Source organism: Somniosus microcephalus, unplaced genomic scaffold (genome assembly GCF_052327205.1).
Source record: "Somniosus microcephalus isolate GS21.2 unplaced genomic scaffold, FLI_Smic_1.0 unresolved_chr1, whole genome shotgun sequence".
Taxonomy (NCBI): domain Eukaryota; kingdom Metazoa; phylum Chordata; class Chondrichthyes; order Squaliformes; family Somniosidae; genus Somniosus; species Somniosus microcephalus.
In genome coordinates this window covers 93,152,079-93,174,711 of record NW_028225179.1, presented here as the reverse complement: position 1 = coordinate 93,174,711, position 22,633 = coordinate 93,152,079, and the positions used below count along the sequence as shown (strand labels likewise).

The window sequence follows — 22,633 nt, the reverse complement described above, 5'->3', positions numbered from 1 at the left end:
AGAACCCGGTCCCTGCTTTCTCCCCATATCCCTTGATCACGTTAGCCTAAAGAAATATATCCAACTCTGTCTTCAATATATTTATTGAATTGGCCTCTCCTGCCTTCTGTGGTAGAGAATTCCACAGGTTCACCACTCTCTGGGTGAAGAAATTCATCCTCATTCCTGTCCTAAATGGCTTACCCCTTATCCTTAGACTACGACCACTGGTTCTGGAATCCCCGACCATTGGGAACACCCTTCCAGCATTTAGTCTGTCTAGTCCTGTTAGAATTTTATAAGTGTCAATGAGATCCCCTCTCATTCATCTAAACTCCAGCGAGTATAAGCCCAATCGACCCAATCTATCCTCATACGTCATTCCTGCCATCCCAGGGATCAGTCTGGTGAATCTTCGCTGCACTCCCTCCATGGAAAGAACATCCTTCCTCAGATAAGACGACAAAAACTGCACACAATACTGAAGGTGTGGTCTCACCAAGGCCCTGTACCACTGCAGCAAGACATCCTTGCTCCATTACTCAAATCCTCTCGCTATGAAGGCCAACATACCATTTGCCTTATTAACCGCCTGCTGCACCTGCATGCATACTTCAGCGACTGGTGCACAAGGATGCCCAGGTCTCGTTGCACTTCCCCTTCTCCCAATCTATTGCCATTCAGATAATAATCTGCCTTCTTGTTTTTGACATCAAAGTGGATAACCTCGCATCTGCCTAATCACCCAACCTGTCCAAATCATATTGAAGTTTCTCAGCATCCTCCTCACAGCACACATGCCCACCCACCTTTGTGTCATCTGCAAACTTGGAGATATTACATCCAGTTCCCTCGTCCAGATCATTAATATATATTGTGAATAACTGGGATCCTAGCACCGATCCCTGCGGTACACCACTAGTCACCGCCTGCCACTCGGAAAGAGACCCATTTATTCCAACTGTTTGCTTCCTGTCTGCCAACAAGTCTCTCTCCAAGTCAGTACCTTAACCCCAATCTCATGTGCTTTAATTTTACCCGCTAATCTGTTATGCGGGACCTTATCGAAAGCCTTCTGAAAGTCCAAATATACCACATCTACTGGTTCTCTCTTATCTATTCTACTAGTTACATCCTCAAAAAATTCCAGTAGATTAGCCAAGCACGATTTACCTTTTGTAAATCCATGTTGACTTTTCCGATCCTGTCACTGTTTTCCAAGTGCTCTGCTATTACATCTTTTATAATGGACTCTAGCATTTTAGTAGCTCTTGCTATCTATTTTGAGACCCTTTGCTGTTCTTTGTATCTTTCCCATTCGCAGGATCTGCTCTAATGTTTGCATTTGTGAATGCCCTTTCCTTTAGTTTTATGCTGTCCTTACTTCTTTAATTGTCTATCGCTTTCTTTGGCAAGCAGAGTCTTTCCATGCAGGGATATAATCTAGCTCTGTATCAAATTAATTTTTTATAACATCTCCCACTGATCTTCAAAAGCAAAATATTGTGGATGCTGAAAATCTGAAACAAAACAGAAATTGCTGGAAATACCAACAGGTGAGACAGCATCTGTAGAGAGAAAAACAGAGTTAACATTTCACGTCGATGACACTTCGTCAGAACTGGAAAAGTTGGAGATGTAACAGATTTTTAAGCACGTGTAGGGGCAGGGACAGGGGGGAGGGAGGAAGGAACTAAAGGGAAGGTCTGTGATAGTCTGGAAGACAGGAGAGATTAAGAAACAAAAGGGGTGATGATGGTGAAGGCAAAAGGAGATGGTAATGGCGTTAGTTAAGAAACAAAAGATGACTCTAGATGAAGTGTAAATGGCAGGATGATCAACAGCTGCCATGTGAAAGACAGAAAATAAGATGATTGGGGCAGAGGTTATGATCTGAAATTGCTGAACTCGATGTTGAGTACAGAAGACTATAAACTGCCTAATCGAAAGATGAGGTGCTGTTCCTCGCAAATAACGCACACATAATATATATACAGAGATAGTAAGTGTGTTTTATCCATTTGTTAACTTTTTCCCCATTGTCATTTTTACATAGGATTACATAGGCTATACTGCATATACAGCACAGAAACAGGCCATTCGGCCCTGCCAGTCCCTGTCGGCATTTATGTTCCACTCGAGCCTCCTCCCGTCTTTCCTCATCGAACTTTATCAGCATAACCCTCTATTCCCTTCTCCCTCATATGCTGGTCAGGCCTCCCCTTAAATGCATCCATACTATTCGCTTCAACTGTGGTAGTACCACATGCTCACCACGCTCTGGGTAAAGAAGTTCCTTCTGAATTCCCTGTTTGATTTCTTGGTGACTATCTTATATTGATGGGCTCTGGTTTTGCACTTCCACACAAGTGGGAACAATCTCTCTGGGTCTAATGTATCGAAACTTTTCATCATTTTAAAGACCCCTATTAGGTCACCCCGCAGCCTTCTCTTTCCAAGAGAAAAGAGACCCAGCTTGTTCATCCTTTCCTGATTGATATGCTCCCGCTTTTCTGGTATCATCCTTGTAAACCGTCTTTGCACCCTCTCCAGTGCCTCTATATCCTTTTTATAATATGGCGACCAGAAGTGTTCAAAATACTCCAAGTGTTCTCTAACCAATGTTCGATACTAGTTTAGCATAACCTCTGTACTTTTCAATTCAATCCCTCTAGAAATAAACCCGAGTGATTTGTTTGCTTTTTTACGTCCTTGTTATATTGTGTCGCTACTTTCAGTGAGTTGCGAATATTTACTCTGAGATCCTTTTGCTCTTCTACCCCAATAGATTCGAATTTTCCAATATTTGACTTCCCTATTTTTCTTACGAATATATAATACCTCATAATTATCTGTGTTGAATTTCATTTGCCAATTACATGCGAATTTTTCAAGTTTATTTATGCCTTTTTGTAATTTGTTGCATTCCTCATCAGTATTGACTACATGAACAATTATGTGTCATTTGGAAATTGAGAAATTGTGTTATGCTTCCAAAGTATAAATCATTAATTTAAATTGTGAAACACAGTGGTCACGGCTCTGACCCTTGTGGAATAGCACTTCTTACTGTCTGCCACTCTGAATAGCTAACCTCTACCCCTGCTCTCTGCATTCCGTTCTGAAGCTAGTAATCCATTCTACTACTTGTCCGGTGACTCTGCATGCTCTGACCTTATTCATAAGTCTATTATGTACTATCTTATCGAAGGCCCTTTGAAAATCTAGATAAATTACAACTGCTGCATTTCTCTTATCTACTCTCTCTGTTACCTCTTCAAAAAATTGAATGAGTTTGGACAAGCCAGACTTTCCCTTTTGAAATCCATGCTGACTATTCATTATAGATGTCCTTCTGTTTTCTCCTTTAGTAGGGAATCCATTGTTTTTTGAACCACTGATGTTAAGCTGACTGGTCTAAAATTTCCTGAAAATGTTCTATCTCCCTTCTTAATAAAGGTATTAATTCAGATGGACCTGCCAACTCACTCCTGCATCTTCATATTATTTTCCCTTCTGTTTGAGGTTGTTCGCTTTCTTCATAGCCATTCTGACCTAAAATGCTGTTTGGAGAAAATCCCCTCTAAAGAGAGAGACAGAGCGAAAGAGAGATTTGATTACAGCGACAAAGAAACAAAATGAGACTGACACAGAGAGAGAACAGGAGAATCGCTATAGAGAGGAAACCAGGGAGATAGTCAGAAAGAGTGACAGTGAAGCAGTAGAATACAGATAGACATATAATTAGATCGTGAGAGTCAAAGTGAGAGAGAATGAGTTGTTCAATAGATAAAGATGTGCTGTAACCTCATACATTGTCATCAACTGTCGGTCCATTTGTTCTGAGTACAATAATTATTTTCATTTTCCCCACTTTTATTGCAGCAAATTTATGGACAATCTTGATTCTAACCCGTGGAAAGAGCGGTCTCTCCAAATGTGTCAACCTTTATTTGGTGGGCATGGCAGTCGCCTAGTTATTGATCATATTTGATGTAATTCTGCATGAGATTAAAGAAATTTATTTCCCTCGTTTATTCCTGGACTGCACTACCATCTGCAGTCTCAATCTCACCCTGATGCTTGATGTCATTGATTGTTCTCTCTGGCTAACAGCCGCCTTCGCCGTTGATCGATTCATTGCTATTTGTTACCAGAAGATGAGAGCAAAGTATTGAAACCGTAAAACTGCGGCTGTGGTTATAACGGTGGTGTATGTTCTGAGCAGTTTACGGCGCATTCCTGCTTACTTGGTCAACGAACCAGGTGAAGTAACTTATAATGTACAATGGTTCTGTGCTGCAAAATCCCCCTTCGACACCTTGCCAACCTGGATGGCTTATATCTAGCTCCGAATTATTTTAAACCCATTCGCTCAATTTGTGTTGATTGTACGGCTTAATGCTCTGACTATCAGGCACATTGTACAGGCCAGTAGAGTCAGGAGGGGACTCCAAGGGAGCAAGGTTGTTTAGAGTCAAAATGATCCAGAGATGGAAAACCGAAGGAAATCCATCATGTTATTGCTCGCCATTTCAGGCAGTTTTCTCCTGTTTCGGATGGTATGTTTCCTCTATCTAGTATGAGTACAAATTACAGAGACTCAGTTTTTCGAAATAGATTATACTGACTCTTTCACTATCATGGAACAAACCGGATATCTGCTCCAGCGTTTGAATTCCTGCACCAACACGTTTATTTATGCAGTGGCCCAGACTAAATTAATGAGATGAATTAAAGAATCTGATTAACTATCCCTTTCTTCAGATGATAAATTTAATGACATTTTATTAATCGGACTAAACTTAAAATATGACTCCCCGGAGCCAATAACTGCTTAGAGCTGGTTATCAGTACCTGTAACGGACCTAGCTTTGTGGTTTAAAGATGGCTCTGGCGATTTTGTGACAGTTAAGTGCTGCTGGCTGTCGGTAAAAAAATCCTCCACTTTACACCACTTACCTCAACTTACACTTACATGCCTTTCAATAATAAAGATCGCAAATTTGGGGCTTTGCAAAAGAGAGACAGCTATTGTGGCCATGAAATCTAGTAATTATACAAACATATTCTCTGTTAAGTGAATACGACGACGTAGAAAGGCATTTTCCCTTAACCTAATTCCTTCAACTCACTGTCCCGTGTTTAGGTTGAGTCTCCACAGTGAGTGCTGACCGTCCATTGTACAGAGGCCTATTGCAGGCCCCCTACTTCTGGTGATATTGAGATCGGCTAACTCTGCTCAGAGCAGGGATCGACCTTGGAACCTTTATAAGGCAGAATTTCGACTTTGGTCCTCTGAGCACTGAGCAGGAGCACCGATTGAAAAAACACGCCCTCAACTAATGATTCACCATCCACTTTTTAACTGGAAAGACAGTCAGAGCCTGGGAAACACAAGCACGAATTATCAATATTGCGGCTGAGACTATGTGCCTGGTGTGTGAAGTCGATGAATCAGCCCTGAGATGTTTATATGGTGGCTGATTAAAATAAAATCAATGTGAGTGAAATGAACGATTTGTAAATATGAGTCATTTCATCGTGTTACTTCTAAATGTCTCAAAATGCCTCAAGTACAATTATTTGAACACAGTGAGTGTTTTTTTAAATAGATAGTCATCTTGTACACATCGAAATCTCACATAGAGCCTGGACAACTGTAAGGATTGAGATTATGGCCATCAGGTTAGGATGAGAAACATTAGCCAACTTTCCCGTTCCTCCTTCAACTAAACATCTGTGAACGTCTGATGAGGTCTGATTCACCAGAACAAGCCTCCTGCCATAAAATATCAAACTGAAACTTAAGTTTATATTTTCCCCTCTTATAGTGGCCAGAATGGTTGTTGGAAGATTCAGAGAGACTCACGGGAAAAGGTGGTATAGATTATTATCTTCACTGTCTGGTTTGTAAGCCCATTACACAACCCACCTCATCTTTCTCCCTTTAATTTCACTGAATACTTAATGTCCAGGCAGTAAATGTCAATGTCTACCCGCTCTGTTTATAAAAATTCAAAATGGTTACTCCACTTACATAACGTCCAATTCAGGTTGGACAGATTTAAATTTGCGACGAAAATTTGAGGAGAGGTTTTTTCAAAAAATGTATTTATTATCAGATATTTTAATGTTGTCATTGTACAAAGCGGTTAAAAAATGCTCCACTCAGAGAAATCTTGCCACAGTTTTTCTTAACACACTTTTGCTCTGATTGTTCAGCTTGTTGCAGGCAGTTTGCTTGAGATAGGAAAGAGGCCATTAATTTCGAGTATATCTACACAGTGCGATTTGTTCAGGCTTTTGGCTGCTATTAAAAAAGATAACAGAGATTTTTTTTTAATCAGGAAGCTTCAGGACAATTCATATCTGGGGCTTTTAATATTAGGGCAAATTCTTCTGCGAGGTTTCTCAATAGGACAGTAGGCAGATGTTTCCACTCCTGTGCCTGATGTTCAAGGATCACCTTTACACATTAAATAGAGGAAATCGGACAGAGTGGGTTAAATGACCAAAACGGACCCTATTTTCTGACATTTAAATGCGGGTGGGTACATTATTTGCGTGTGCTCTGCCTTCCCAAATTTTCCTGTACACATTAGATCGACCCAAACCAATAGCCCCAACCACAGGGACAGGAACTACTATCCGTGTCTGTCTGGAGCGTTTAGAAAGAGTTAGTTGAGAGAGATAACTGCCAGATTTGATGAGAAATATTAAAAGTGTCACTACTTAAAAATATAATTAGAGCACAGTTTTACCACAAGGTTGGGAAACAAATTATTACATTGAGTAATGAAATAATGAATAGACATAAAAGGTTGTAAACAGCGTCACCGGCAATTTGAATGCCTGCACTTTATAGATAGTGTTACTTAACCAAATAAATAGGCTGTAAAGGCAGGTCATAGTATCAGTGAAATGTAGCATTAATTGAATCGTTGATTGTAAAACTATAGCTCAAATTAGTAACTGACGTTACTGCAAAGTGGTGAGATAAATGTGTGATTAACTCCTTAAATAGATTATTAAAAATTTAGCTGCATTAGGTAGCCAATCTACTGAATAGATTAGAGTCTATGGGCCGGAATAAGTATGTGTTACGCCTGTTTTACGCCGCTGCATATGTAAATTATGAGCAGTAACAGCTGTTAAGAAGACAAAAAAAACTTTCCGGAAATAATGGAGAACCAAGGCTCTAGCGAGAATCAGGAGCAGAAATAAATTAGTAATATTTTGGAAACTTTGAGTTTTCTAATTGTTGTTTATTTGCTGGCGGTAAGTAATTTCTGCACATCAACCACATCAAAATAAGCAGATAATATTATTACACCGACAGCAGACGCAGTGATACAGTCAAATACTGCTAGAGGCGAATATTAACAGATAATACGTGACTTACTCTGAACATCAACTTTGGCAATAGTACGGCAGTATGTGCTTTCCTTCTGTATGATTATTACCGATTGTCCTATATTCAGGGCGATGCGACGCTGTCTGTCAGTGTTATGGAAAAACAGATATTCTGCTTTCAAAATGAAGTCTTGTTAAGAGGTGAGAGAAAGCTCAAGTGATAAAAGAGCATTGCACATTCAGTATCAGTTAAAATCATTTGAACAAACAGATTAAGCCGAGCCGTATTGCAATAATAAAAGTCAAGAATATTACACTGATCATATTTTAAAATGGAATAATGATGAAATCTGCACCCCTAAAGTAAAGGTGCAGACTCCTGAAGCTGAGGTTATTCCATTATAGGTTCATGGAAGACATTTTATGAAATAGCTGTACATATTAGCGGTAGATAAACAACACCTACATTTTAGGTGCAGCATATTTTTTCTGTGTTAATTTCTATACTATATAATAGCAATAGCAGGATGGTCCGTGGTGCACGTGAGATCGAAATGAGTTCACAGATACACACAGAAAGTGAGCTAGTCACTTGTATACGGATGACCAGCCCCACGGACATGCTGAGATGTTGGATTTCTGCATCAACAGGCTTTGGGAGGTGGAGAGGGAATCAGGGTCTGGCCTGATATATACCGGGTTTGAGATAGATAAGTGTGGATAACCATCTCAGTAGCTGTTTGGAAGGGCTATGGGAATTAATGGCCGGCAGATTCTAAGGTGTTGGAGGACAAAAAGGAGTCTTTCAAGAAGTACAGTCAAATTGTTCCCAAAAGTGATTATGATTCTCAAGATGCTGGGATTGAGGGTAAGGTTTGAATGGCGGGAGGAGTTGCCAGTTTTGAATATGAAAGTTAGATTGCCCACTTTGTACTATTAGAATGCTATTTTCATAATCTTTCCAAAGGTCCTATCCAAAATATCCCGAAAGTTGCATCCCCAGTTGAAACTGAGGTAACTGATCCCAATCAGGTCGGCGATTTCAGGCGTTACAAATCGTCTCAGCTCCCTTCGATTATTTTCAGAAATTTTCTCCGCTTCCCTCTCCGAATTGATATTAGCGACCCCTCATAAAGAGTGCATGCTGCGAAAGTTTGATTGAACTTGTTTTCTGTGATTCTGCAACAAAATGTTTTTTTGTGTGCTTTAATTTGCATGTTTTCCAATACAAAGGGGAAATATGACATATATTGATTGACCAAACTGTATCCTTACGAGAATTCCATTGATGACATGACAATGATGACGTTAACTGTGCAGATCTGACAGTCTGAGCAAAAACAAACATCGAATCTGATGGGGTTTCTATGCTTTTGTTTGTGCCTTTGTTTGGAAATAAATGAAGGGGGAAATTATGTTTAGTGAAGAGAGCAGCCTAAATGTAAAGCGAATAGACTGAGAACCAATGTAGTTGGCGGTTTTAAGCTCTCTAATTGTGGATCAACTAAGGCCACTTGTAGTGGAAGGACGCAATACATTTAACATTGTCTCACTAGTTAGCGGTCAGTTGAACTCCGATGTTGTTGACTTCAAGGTAATTTCTGTAGCTGGATTAATGTTCATTGTAACAGCAAGTCTCACTTTTCCCTTGTTTTGAGGCTGACTGGAGATCTGAACTCTGCGTTTACATAGAATTACATAGAATACAGAGCACAGAAATAGAGTATTCGATCCGACCAGTCCATACCGGCTTTAATTCTCCACTCGATCCTCCTCTCATCCTTCCTGATCTACGTCTATCATCATAAACCTCTATACCCTTCTCCCTCATTTGCCTATCTAGCTTTCAATGAAATGCATCCACGCTATTCACCTCAACTACTTCCTGTGAGAGCGAGTTGCTTATTCTCACCACTCTCTGGGTAAAGAAGTTTCTTCTGAATTCCCTATTTGATTTATTGGTGACTATCTGTGATGACTGCCTTTAGTTTTGCTCTTCGCCACAAGTGGAAACACTCTCTCTCTCTGTCTACTCTATCAAAACTTTTCACAATTTCAAAGAACTCCATTATGTAACCCCCGCAGTCTCTCTTGTCAAGAGAAAAGAGACGCAGCCTGTTCATCCTTTCCTAATATGTAAAACCTCGCAATTCTCCTATCATCCTTGTAATGTTATTGCACCTTCTCCAGTGCCTCTATATCCTTTCTCATAATATGACGACCAAAACTGTACAAAGCAATCCAGGTGTGATCTAATCAAGGCTAGATACGTGTTTAGCATACTTTCTCTAATTTTCAATTATATCCCCGTGGAAATAAACCCTAGTGCTTTGTTTCTTTTTGCTATGGCTTTATTGGCCTACGTCACAGCTCTTGGTGATTTGTGTTTTTGTACTCCCAGACACATTTGCTCCTCTAACCAATTTATATTTTTATTTTCCAAATAATATGTAATATGCTAATTCTTTTTACCAAAATGTGATAACTCACACTTACCTATGTTAAAATTAATTTGCCAGTTGTATGCCAATTCTGCAAGTAGAATAGCGTCTTCTTGTAATTTGTTGCTGTTCCCCTCAGTATTGACTAATCCCTCCCCACAATTTGGAAACCTTCACAAATTTAGAAATTGTGTTTCTGATTCCAAAGTCTGAATTGGTAATAAAAATTGTGGAGAAATGTCGTAAACTATCAACTTGGAAACAAATTATCAGGTCAGGTAGGACCTATTCACTGTAAGAATCAGACATTCGGGGATCATTTACTAAATGAATCCATTGCTAGGAATCAATGGTTCTTTCCACAGTTAACTACACGTGTTACTGACGGGAGCAGGGTTTTAGGGGCATGTTAAGGAAACCAGTGTTGCACATAGGTCAGTTAAAAGCAACAAATATATTTGTCGAATTGATTTTATTTCGGATCTGAAACTTTATTGTTTGTTTGTTCAGATCTGACTTCGCCTAACTTACATTTTCGGCAATAGATAATAATACCCCAAGCACCTTTGATCTCCTGCAATAAGAAATCTAATATGGTAAACAGATGGCAGCTTCCATTTGCTTTAGAGATTCCAGTTTGTAGGTGTCAATTGAACAATTTCCGCTCACTTTCGATTCATGTAATTGCATTTTAGTTCTGTGAAGCCATTTAACTTATTTGATTAAATTAGTAATGAGAGCCAGAGGACGCATAATCACATTCTTCAATTCATCTCTGAATTTGCTCTGGGACACTGCATAAATGAACGTGTTTGTGCAAGCACTCAAACACATCAGCATATACCCGCATTGTTCCGCAATGGTGAAAGAGTCGTTGTAATCTGCTTCCATAAATTGAGTATCTGTAAATTGCACACATATGAGAACTATGAGATGTACCATCCATAACAGTATAAAACTGCCAGATATAGCGAGCAGTAAAATGATTGATTTCCTTCTGTTCTCCATCTCCGGATCAGTGTGACTCTGAAACTTGTTGTTCCCTCGGAGTCCCTTCCTCACTGTATTGGCCAGTACAATGTACCTGATGGTCAGGGTATTGAGCAGCACGATCAACACAAATGGTGCAAATGGGGTTAAAATGGTTTCCACCCACAAAAATGCTACCCATATGGCTAAGGTGTAGAAGCTCGATTTAACATAGCAGGACCATGGTTCATTGTCAATTATTTTCCGAGGTTCATATATAAATTAGATTGGAAAATTTTCTAAAACACTTAAGGAACACACCACTGCTATCACCACAACCGCAGTTTTTTCGGTGCAATATTTTGTTCGCAATGTTTGGTAACAAATAGCGACAAAGCGATCAAAGGTGAAAGCCACAGTTAGCCAGACAGAGCAATCAATGAAAACATAATACAAAGCGTTATTGAGACTACAAATAGGAGTGTAACTCAGGAATGAATATGGGAAAAAAGCATCGTTTATCTCATAAAGTATTACATCAACTACCAGGATCATTAGATCAGCCGCCGCCATGGCCGCCAGGTAACGGGAGATGCATTTGGAGAGACCGCACTTTCCACGGGAGAGAATGATGACTGTCACCAAATTAGCTGCAAAAAATGGAAATTAAATTACTAACACTCCTTACTCTGAGAGGATGATCACTCAACAGTTCTTTGTAGGAAATTCAAATGAAAGTTTTGTTTTTGCTCAAATCTCTCTCTCGCTATTTCTCCCAATCTCACGGATAAGCCCAGTAATTCTAAAAAGATTCATTGTTTTTATAAATGCACGTCACTAAGTTATTCTGAGTAACTTCAAAAGAAAAAGATGCTGCAGTGAATGCCGGAACATAAATGGGGTTACCGATTGGCGGCCGCAATTGGATCCACAGGATTTCCATTTTCATTCACATCAGCATAAAGGAATGTGAAAGCTAGTTGCAAAAAGGTCCAAAGGGCAGATGATCTGCTTATCTCTGTCCCTCCACATACATTGTCCTGTAGCTTTCTATCTGTCTATTCAGGTGGAAACCAGCGTTACTGATCTACTAAGTGATAATATCGGGCGGACGAACCTCAACACAAGATTTAAGCCAAACGTTCCAATGAAAATGTTACCCACTATCTCCTCATTTCAAATCTCCTCAATTATGATGCATTTTAGGTTTCAGTGTGATAACACGATTCTGACAGCAATATCGTTTAGTCTTCTGGTAACAAGTGAACACTCTTCGGGTCCTTTCCGTGCTTTTCCTCAGCAAATGGCCAGCAAAGAATTATTTCTCAGTGATACATTGTTTCATAAGCCCAATATAATGGAAAACATTCAATGTTGGTTTGTGCCCAACTATGGACCGTCCGAATCGCTTACAAAAAAAAGCAGCCAGTTAAACAACGGAGTTATGCGCGTTCTGAGCATGAACAGAGTGAATTTCGGTGATTTATCAGTTATTGGGTCGTATTTTCTGATCGGAGGCCTCCTGCGTGTGGAGGCCTCCGATCTGGAACAATCTAAGAACTTACCTGAGGGCTCCCGAGGCGCCTATACTTCCGATCCAAGGCCTCTCCAACACGAAATGTGCAGGGTCCAGGTATCCCAAAGGCGGATCAGTTCGCAAGCGTCCCTGGGGTCACGTGAGCCACGGGGAGCCGATAGAAGTAGGGAATCTCCCTTCATACACTTGACAGATAGACCTGTCAAATATATGAATGGAGATCACCCCAAAACAAATGTAAAACATTTTTTTAAATCACCTTTTTAAAGTTAGTTGAAATTACAATAAATTAAATATTTTAAACCTAAATTTAATGTTTTGGACTAAATAATTAAATCTTTTTACGGGTCTAAAATAAAATTAGCTTTTAAAAAGAACTTTTAAATGATAAATGACTGAAACTTTAAAAAAAAACTTTTTCCCCACTCTTATCCTGGTAAAAGCAGGCCTTACGCATGCGCTGTGCATGCCTGAAACCGGTATTTCTGATATCCCTACGGGCAGGAACACAGCAGGTATAAAGCCGTAGGGATCGGAATATACGGCCGATTATTATAAACGTGGACGCTGGATTGCCTCAGGTGCAAAACACATTTGAAATGTATTTTAGTAATAAAGTGCAATGGATATTAATATCAAGCGGGGCTTTGCAAACAGGACCAGGATTGGCTTGCGCGGTAATGCGTGGGCCGCCTGTTATCTGCCCGCTCGATGTCCAGTTACTTAGACCAATGGAGCTGAATATTGGGAGGGGCCTTTAACAGGCAGCCTGTTCCATTCCGCTCGAGAATTTCTACCCCCAGATAACTGCTGCTACATGAATAGCTCTCATTAAATAATTTTTCAACAGTAATCCAAAATATATTTCAAGCTGTGTATTTGAATCCACATATAATTAATGCCAAAAGCAAAACACTGTGGATGCCGGAAATCTGAAATAAATGCGGAAAATGCTGGACATATTCAGCAGGCCAGGCAGCTTCTGTGGAGAGAGAAAGAGAGTTAACGTTTCAGCTCGATGACCTTTCGACAGAGTAATTATTGTCCCCCATTTGACGACATAAAACAGTTCTTTGGCATCTAATCCGAAATGAATAATGTAAAAAGCAACAGCTTCTGTCTCAAATCCACATCTCTTTCAAGAGTGTAAACCTAACCTTTGGGAACTGCAGCTTGTACAAACAGAGCACTGGAAATCCGTGTGACAGAATGGACATCCTTTATAATTAACATCTCACATTTTATCTATCATCCATCTGTGCTGGATGTGTGACGCGGTATTACTCTTCCCTCCAGTTTTCATAAATACTAAACGTCTTCGTAAAAACTACCAACAGATGAGTTAAAGTCTATTGTTGATTTGAACTATTTTTCTATTAGTTTATCGAACGGAAAAATAGGACCAGTAAAGAGGGTAATTTGCACCTTTACCACATGGAGGTTAATGTGAAGAACGGGCCGACCAGCCCATTGGAAACACCGCCCGACTTTCATTCCATTGTTGAGGGTGGAAACGACCCGTGCATCATGGTTGTAGTACCTGCAGCAGCACTATTAAATACAATTACTGGGGAGGAATCTGCCGATTTCCTGCGGTAAATTCAATTCTTTACAAAGTTACTCCCGGATTACAAAGCTCCTTTATCGAAGCTATGGTAGGATATCGGGAGCAGAGCAATGGATATTCCATTGCACTTACTGTACTTCTACGATACATAGGAAACTTGGGAGAGATTGTAGTCTTTATCAACTGGGCATTAAAACATAGGCCGACTCCGTGCATAGAAATTGGTTTTGGGCGGTAGCGCTGAACAGGAGGTTGCGCATCGGCTGCCTTTCAAACGACTCGATAGATATTGAGTTCTATTGAAGTTAATGGAACTGAATATCAGACAGGGAGTGAGATGCAGACACGATAGCGCCGCTCTACCACTGTAGGTAGAAAGAGAAATCTGGCAGCTATGACCGCAGGTATTAACAGAACCCGCTCGATTTTCTTCCATTGATAGTAATGGAGGACAATCCGCTGTTCTTAGGGTATCCCATGCTCCGCGGAGGATATTGCTTTTAGTACTTGGCCGAGGCAATGCAGAACACCTCGGATGTAAAGATAAAATCTATCCCATGTTTCCAGGGAAATCACCACTTGGAATTAGAATTACAACAGCGCAGCAGAAGCTGGACGTGCTTTAGTGGCACTTATCTCACTTGTCTACGAACTTACCTGAGGGCTCCCGAGGCAACTATACTTCCGCTCCTGGGCCTCTCCAACTGGAAAGGTACAGGGCCCAGGTATCCCGGAGAAACATGCAGGTCGCAAGTATCCCTGGGATCACGTGGGCCATGGGGAGCCAATAGGAGAAGGGAAGCTCCCTTCATACACTTCACAGGTCGACCTTCCAAATATATGAATGCAGATCACCCCAAAAACATAGTAAAATATTAAATATTTTATTTTAAAAATCACCTTTTAAAATTAGCTAAAATTACAATAAATTAAATATTTTAAACAAAAAAATATTTTTTGTAAAAAGTAATTAAAGTTTTTAACGTGGCGAAAAGTACACTTACCTTTTTTAAAGTACGTTTAAAAGATAAAAATAACGAAAACATTATTTTTCTTTTTACTTTTTTTCAACTCTTATCCTGGTAACAGCGGGCCCGTTTTAAAGAGTTTTCTATGGGTGGAGGTTCTCCAGAAAGCAGAACTATCTGCCCACAGAGGCCCTTGTCTAGTGCAGGCATCCGACCTGTCAATAGCATTCTTGACAGATCGTAAATGCCGGTTTTCAGCGCATTCGCTGTGCATGCCTGAAACTGGCAATTCCGCTGATGTCCCTACCAGTGGTTAGACAGCGCATACCCACACATTGGGGTCGGAACATACGGCCCAATATATCGAACAGTTTCAGAATCCAGCACTTCAGGTTTCACTATAAGCTCTATTACCGAGTAGTTGCCAGCGATAAATGACCTCGCCTTCCACCAACACATACTGGCCACATAAACCCGCTGTTTTCCACAGTCAGTAGCAGTGATAACACTCCATGCTCCTGTCCCAACTCAGAACACTGGTGACCGTGGGGCGTGTAATTGGTCTCGGGAGGAGGCGTAATACTGGTGATAACGAATTTGCCACACGTTTTACCCAAATTACATTTCGATTGAGTTCCCCCGCACCACTCTGCGCTCCACCAAAGTGACTCAAACTTACCAGGTGGAAAAGACCAACATCTACACCATAGTCTATAGATCTGGTATAAACACAACGAAAACTTCGAGTTGCATCAAAAACGTTTTCTGCACACAAAAAATCCCAGATGGGGCTCGGCTTTCAGACTTGTTTACACGCTGCTGGCCAGCTGCATGCGACACAAGGGCTCCCGGAGCCACTCCCTGTTGGAAAAGGGGGGAATCAGTCAGCTCCGATGCTGATCTGAGAGTCGGTTACGTCTGCAGGTGGTAAGCAATCCCAGGGAGGCTACAATACGCCAGCAGTGGGTCAGAGTTTAATTATGGGCCCGGGATAATCATTTCTGGTTCTTCTGGTTTCACAAAAATGTAACAGATAATTTCCTTTGCCTTTTCTTGAGCTGTCTTCGTGAATCCCTTTCAGAATTGTTGGTTTGGCTATTCAATCCGATACCAATAATTGTCCCAGACATATAAGTACAGGAAAGTCTATCCAAGCCGAGAGATTTCCAATAAATTGCTGAAATTAAATATTTAGAGTAAACTGTGCTTCCTCTCAGGTTGTTACATTAACAATATGAGAGAAACGTGGAGCCAATTGAGTTATTTCTTTGATGCCAGTAACCAGCATCTGCAAATCAAAACACATCAAAACAAACAGATAATATCATTACACCGACAGCAGGAACAATGATACAGAGAAGCACTGTTAAAGATGAGTATTAACTGATAATAAGCGGCTTACTAGGTACACCAACTACTGCAAGAATCGGATAGTAAATGTTTTCTATCTGTATGATCACCGGCTGTCCCATATTTGGAGAGAAGCGTCGTTGCCAGTAACTGTTATGGCGAGGCTGATATTTTCTTTCAAACTAAGATCTTATTTATATCTAAGAGAAACCTCAATTGGCTCATGAGCATTACACAATAATTCTCATTAGTTACAGTCATTTTAATGAACAGTTTAAGGTGTGTCATGTTCACTGCTACTAACCAGGGGTATTTTGCAATGATTTTGCTTGTTAAAAGAGTAATGACTCTGGAATATTATTGTAATCATACGTTCCAAAAAAATATTTCGACATCTCCATTACTGCTGTCATGGTACAAGACTCCTGAAGCTGAGGATATTTAGTTATAAATTTAAGCAAGGCATTTGATGGAATAAATGCAGTTATTTTGATGGATTAGCTTTGTCTAGATCTTAGGTACATAAAGAATGTACTCTGTCTTCTTTAATATAATATATATATATTTTATATTTAGGGGGCTCAATGATACATGTGAGATTGAAGAACATTCAGATAAACACAGAACGTGATATAGCCTGTTGTATACAGCTGAGCAGCCACACAGATATGTTAAATGTTAGATTTCTGGAGGTATTAACAGGCCTTGCACGGAATTAAAAGAAGGATTAAGAGTTAGATGAGCAGTTTGACCATTCGAATGTCATTTGAGTAAACCCTCTAAAACGCTGAGCCATACGTGATCCTGAATATCATTAAGATAATTCCATTGTTCTCCTGCCAGTGATGACGTTAACTGTCCATACTTGTCAGTCTGTGAAAAAAAAACTACGGATAACTTTTAAGGGGTTTTATTGGTCTTTATCCGTGCCTTTGTTTGAAAATTCATCAAGCAGAAACCTAACTAGTTGTGTTTTGAAGAATGTTAATGCACATGGATTAACAATCGGTGGATTTAATGTCTCTGATTGGGGAACGATTAAACTATTCTTTATTGGAAGGAGCGAATATATATAGATATTAAACCAATGACTCATTAACTGTGAAGTCTGTCGAGCTCCCACTTTCTTGAATTGAAGGGATTCAGTGAACGCATCCTGCATCAAGATTTCATGTCTTTAGTTTTGACTGGAGATCTGAAATGCTGGACACAAACGACAGAGCGAGTAATGTTTGGGCCAAATAGCGGAAATGACATCTCTTCTGGACTTTATTTTAACTGTAGGGCGGGAGAGTGAGTGGCCCGCGTGTTTGGGAGAAGCAGTGCGCAGGCTCCGCCGATTTTAACGGCCGGGAATAATTAGCCCACCACCTGCTGTGTGACATCCCGAAACTGCCGAGAATCGGTGGAAAGCTGCTGTCAGGTCGGTAAAACCACGTGGCAGAAGGGTGCAGCTTGGGACCTTCAAGGAACCGCTTCCTAACACAAGGTGGTGGATGGACGGAGAAGGGAGGAGTCCAAGTTAGGGGAAATTTAAGGATTCCTTGTGCGACTCAGAGGAGAATTCCTGCTCCTACTGATCCACAGGTAAGAGTAAATTTCAGATGGCTGGATCGCTTGCGGTAACGGACATCACAACCTCCGACAGCAAAGAGATCTGTTGCATTTTACACAGTGCTGCGAACAACCCGGTGATTCCGAAGAGGTCCTAAATGATGCCCCAATAAATCAGGGTCAGTAGACTGATGTCAAAGGGGCAGAGTAGAAGTATGAGCTTGCGGGACAAACCTGGGAGCCTGGTCATACGCTGGGGCGACAACAGTTGATTAGGAACAACTTCACCTGAATAATTTCCAAACCCTAATTAACAATAGTCCTTACATTATAGTGACCACTATGACAACAGTTTGATCTAAACCACATTCTCACTGGTGACTCTTAAGCACTAGCACCATGTCAGAAGCCCATGTTACTTTTTCCTGACATTGGACCAATCTCACTAATCTGTCGCAACAAACCATTTCAGTGGTAAATGTTAGCATTCAGTTTCTGTCCTTCTATGGTTCATAACAACACGTTTCGAATAAGCAAGAGACAGTTGATGGTAGAATATATGGAAAATACTTTATTGATATACAGCACAATAGCAAGAAATCAGATACATAAAGTATTATCCCGCCCCCCTTGTGACAGTATCCATCTTGTAGATATTTTTGCTAAGTATTTTTCCCACTTCCTTGCAGTCATCCCAAGTTCACTGTCAACTCAAATGAATTCAACCCCGGATATTGGAAATTGAAATTCCATGCCCCTCTTTACTTTACTTTATTTCACATCCCTCTGATAGATAACAGTGCGTTTAACGCCATATTGCTTCATTAAAAATTTAGTTTCGCTATGGAGCTGATGCCATTGCATTTATTTAAAAAAATCTTACGTTCCTTGGCCAAATTAATCATTTCAGGTCGCACTGAGCTGAAGTAACTGAGCATGTCTGAGACTCATTCCTCAGTGCATCATTACCATGCATTAGAATAAAAAGTTGCCTCATGCGCAATATAACACATTTGCACACACATCCCAATAACATACCACATTTGACATCAGATACAATCCATTCCTGATCTTTTAAATTATCTTATCAAAAGTCTGGAGACTTGTCGCAGCACCCCTGCAAGGTCCCAATATCGGGTAGTTGCCAGACTGTCCAATACATTATTCTTTCTGTAGGTAATAAACAAAAATCTCGAATGGAAACCTATCAATCAATGATTCTCACCTACACATTCCTGTTTTTCAATAAAATGTATATCGATACCAAATTGAAATCCTTTCATGAATGATGCCCAGGTGATTCTCGTTACTCAGGTATACACTCACACATTTTTTCACTATGCATTCCTCTCCCGATGCTTCAAAGCCATCCTGTATATCTTGAAAGAACTGTTGTTCTGAGAGGCAAAGAAGTTCGATTTTAACCCTTAACTCCCCAAGATATCTAACATACATCTGTCCAGGATGTCCAATGTTCATAATACTTTTGTAAAACTAATATTTTTTTTAACTTTCACAGTGCCCAGCTTTGCGACTAAACTCTTCATAATGTAATGTCCATAATCTTACTTGTCTGTGTAGTACCTTCAGTGGCAGTATGTTCAGAGGGGGATGGCTGATGCCTTGCAGCTGGAGCCCCCTAGAAATGAATTGGGCATTTCCTCATGGCGGCTGTGAACCATGAGAGATCAGCTGGTGGTTGCAACTCCAATGTCAAAGTAATGTCTGGAATGTGGGGCATGGATGGAGTAAGGTTGGAAAAAGCGCATAAAAAGGTGAGGAATCCGGTGACAATGGGCAAAGTATTACACTAATAGCCTCTGAAATTGACTTTACATTAGAAAATAGTTTAGAGGTAATGTCCAATAAAGCAGATTTATATAAGAAGGAAACAACTTGAATTTATCTAGCAACTTCCGGAACGCTGTGACAGATTTTAGGCGGCTCCAGGGTCCACTCTCAATTCCAGGCACCTCTCGGACTGGCATTCCACTTGGGACACACACCAGCCCAGGAATTTTGGGCTGCTTCAAAGGAAAGCGTTACACCAACTGGGCCAAGGTGGCTCTCTAGAGTGAGATTGGTGCTAATTTGGGCAACTTGGCTGTTGAGGTCCAAACCAGGAAGAGCTTCTCTCCCCTCAACCAAAGGAATCAGGGGGAAATATAAATGAATGTTGGAGCTGGGAACTCAGTTTGAGCTGTTTCAGTCACTCCCATCTCTGAATTTTGCTGCACTGAATATTATTTTTATTAAATATACGGAACCATTTAGTAGTTTTATTGGGGTACACTAGTCAATTTCTTAGTGAATCAGTGTTTTTACCTGTAGAAACGTTTATACCGTGCCGACTGGTGCCTGTGCGCCTGAAAAAAGCTCAATTCGAAGTCCCTCCTGGAATGGACGCAATCGGCGGAAACTCGCCAGGCTCATTATTTCCATCTGGGGCGTGGCCAGCGTTGTGGGCGGGGCCGACTTCGGGAAAAATGACCTTCTAAACAGCGTTAAAGATTGCAGAAATTTGGTTTACGCTTGACGTAGCTCACGTTTGAATTTCCACGAGCTTTTGGACAGGTTCAGCTAATTTCACCAGAAGCAGTTTAGGAGTCAACGAAGGAGGACAAAGGGACTAATTAAAAAAGGGAAAATAGAATATGAGAGTAAGCTTTCAGGGAACATAAAAACTGACTGTAGAAGCATTTATAGATAGGTGAAGAGAAAAAGATTGGTGAAGTCAAGCATAGGTCCCGTGCAGTCAGAATCGGGGGAATTTATAATGGGGAACAAAGAAATGGCAGACCAACTAAATACATATTTTGGTTCTGTCTTCACAAAGGAGGACACAAATAACCTCCCAGAAATACCGGGGAACATAAGGTCTGATGAAAGGGTGGAACTGAAAGAAATCAGTATTTGTAGGGAAATGGTCTTACGAAAATTGATGGGACTGAAGGCCGATAAATCCCCAGGGCCTGATAATTTACATCCCAGGGTACTTAAGGAAGTGGCCCTAGAAATAGTAGATGCATTGCTGGTCATCTTCCAGAACTCAATAGACTCTGGAACAGTACCCATGGATTGGAGGGTAGCTAATGTTACCGCACTATTCAAAAAAGGTGGCAGAGAAAAAGCGGGGAATTATAGACCGGTAAGCCTGACATCGGTTGTGGCGAAAATGCTAGAGTCCATTATAAAAGATGTAATAGCAGAGCACTTGGAAAGCAGTGACAGGATCGGACAAACTCAACATGGATTTAAAAAGGTAAATCATGCTTGACTAATCTATTGGAATTTTTTGAGGATGTAACTGGTAAAATAGATAAGGGAGAACCAGGGGATGTGGTGTATTTGGACTTTCAGAAGGCTTTTGATAAGGTCCCGCATAAGAGATTAGCGTGCAAAATTAAGGCACATGGGATTGGGGGCAAGGTATTGACTTGGATAGAGAACTGGTTGGAGGACAGAAAGCAAAGAGTTGGAATAAACGGGTCATTTCCGAGAGGCAGGCAGTGACTAGTGGGGTACCGCAAGGATCAGTCCTAGGGCCCCAGCTGTTCACAATATATATTAATGATCTGGACGGGGGAATTGGATGTAATATCTCCAAATTTGCAGACGACACAATGTTGGGTGGGAGGGTATGCTGTGAGGAGGATGTCATGAAACTCCAGTGCGATTTGGAAAGGTTAGGTGATTGGGCAGAAACATGGCAAATGCACTATAATGTACATAAATGTGAGGTTATCCACTTTGGTGGCAAAAACAGGAAGGCAGATTATTATTTGAATGGCAATAGATTGGGAGAAGGCGAAGTGCAAAGAGACATGGGTGTTCTTGTGCACCAGTCGCTGAAGGTAAGCATGCAGGTGCAGCAGGTGGTTAAGAAGGCAAATGGTACGTTGGCCTTCGTAGCAAGACGGTTCGAGTAAAGGAACAAGGATGTCTTGCTACAGTTGTACAGGGCCTTGGTGAGTCCGCACCTTGAGTTTTGTGTGCAGTTTTGGTCGCCTTATCTGAGGAAGGACGTTCTTGCCATGGAAGGAGTGCAACGAAGATTCACCAGGCTGATACCTGGGATGGCAGGAATGACGTATGAGGAGAGATTGTGTCGATTGGGCTTATACTCACTGGTGTTTAGAAGATTGCGAGGGGATCTCATCGAAACCTATAAAATTCTGTCAGGCCTGGACAGACTAGATGCTGGAAGGACGTTCCCGATGGTCGAGGAGACCAGAACCAGGGGCCATAGTCTAAGGATAAGGGGTAGGACATTTAGGACTTAAATGAGGAGGAATTTTTTCACCCAGAGAGTGGTGAACCTATGGAATTCTTTGCCACAGAGGGCGGTGGAGGCCAGTTCATTAAATATATTCAAAAAAGAGTTGGATATATTTCTTTAAGCTAAAGGGATCAGGGGATATGTGGAGAGGGCAGGGACAGGGTACTGAATTTGAATGATCAGCCATGATCTCTTTGAATGGCGGAGCAGGCTCGAAGGGCAGAATGGCCTACTCCTGCTCCAATCTTCTATGTTTCTATGTTTCTATTGCACTGATATAACAAGCAGAAACTCTACTCCTTTAAATTTAACTTAGTGGTTCCTTTAACCATTAAGACACGTCAAACATAACCTTTGGTTTTATAAGGCAAATAATGATTTGTTATATGGCAGAAAACAATTGCATGAGTATTAATCAATATCTATAATTGATGCAGGATTTAGAATTATATTAACTACAATAAGAATTCAAAGGCCTGTCCCAGAATAACATATTCGCCCAGAAATTCGGGTCTCCACGGGCGAGTACGCAGGGGCTACTCACCCATAGGCCCAATGGAAGTGCCGGTTTCGTGCATGCACTGCGCATGCATGGGAAACCGGAACGTCCGTTCCCTTGAAAGAAGTGGTTCA

The 22,633-nt window shown here is 40.8% G+C and overlaps 2 pseudogenes; one reads left to right on the top strand and one right to left on the bottom strand.

The window, feature by feature from the left end:
- LOC147095598 (scavenger receptor cysteine-rich domain-containing protein DMBT1-like) overlaps positions 1–22,633 on the top strand; it is a 1,107,260-nt pseudogene that overhangs the window by 702,212 nt on the left and 382,415 nt on the right.
- LOC147095604 (uncharacterized) lies at positions 10,445–16,308 on the bottom strand (annotated as a pseudogene).